General features: G+C 41.2%; 1 protein-coding gene across 1 annotated transcript in view; it reads left to right on the forward strand.

Moving 5' to 3' along the window:
- The window catches only part of frk (fyn-related Src family tyrosine kinase), a 14,479-nt gene extending 13,924 nt beyond the window's left edge, over positions 1 to 555 (forward strand). Inside the window, exon 9 of the mRNA XM_060882729.1 lies at positions 185 to 555. The gene's annotated coding sequence lies outside the window, so the exon portion shown is untranslated. The remainder of the gene's footprint in view (positions 1 to 184) is intronic.
- Positions 556 to 844: the final 289 nt, after the last annotated feature.

Below are 844 nucleotides of genomic sequence, written 5' to 3' on the forward strand. Positions count from 1 at the left end.
TGTGGCCAATCATAAGAAATAACATGATGAACAGAGCGTCAGAGATTATTTTTCACACCCGTGTTCTAGTTGTGTCAGTAAAGAGGGGAGACTAACTAACACCCTCTTATTGTGTGTGTGTGTGTGTGTGTGTGTGTGTGTGTGTGTGTGTGTGTGTGTGTGTGTGTGTGTGTGTGTTTTACAGTGCAAGGACTGAACAGAGCAGCAGCACCTGAGATTACCAGCAGGGGGCGTACACAATCTCTCACCCTCGTTATATTTATTACTAAAGGTGTGTGTGTGTGTGTGTGTGTGTGTGTGTGTGTGTGTGTGTGTATGTGTCTGTCTGTCCTGATCAGTGATGCTACAGCAGATCCAGCAGGTGGTGCTTTTGATTTTCTTGTTTTTCCTCTTTCTGTTTTTTGTTTGTAGAAAGTGTTAGGGTTACCCTGACCTTGACCCTGACCTTGACCCTGACCTTGACCCTGACCCTGACCCTAGGTGTGGGATGTCATGTTGCCACATATAATGACCAATGATATTTTTGCTAAACTCGGATATTAAAGCTGTTTTATATTTTTGTGTGTATGTGTGGTTATTATGGGATGTAATTAACATGTTAGTATATTGATGCAAAGCTTTACTTATATTTCAATTAAAAGTAGAAAGAATATAATCACACCTCCAGTGTCACCCAGATGAGGATGAGGTTCCCCTTTGAGTCTGGTTCCTCTCAAGGTTCCTTCCTTTACCATCTAAGGGAGTTTTTCCTCCCCACAGTCACCTGAGTCACCTCAGACTTGTTCATTGGGGATAAATACAAACACATTTAAATATATGTCAATTGTAAAAAGTGCTAAACAAA

The sequence above is a fragment of the Tachysurus vachellii genome, chromosome 12 (genome assembly GCF_030014155.1).
Source record: "Tachysurus vachellii isolate PV-2020 chromosome 12, HZAU_Pvac_v1, whole genome shotgun sequence".
Taxonomy (NCBI): Eukaryota; Metazoa; Chordata; class Actinopteri; order Siluriformes; family Bagridae; genus Tachysurus; species Tachysurus vachellii.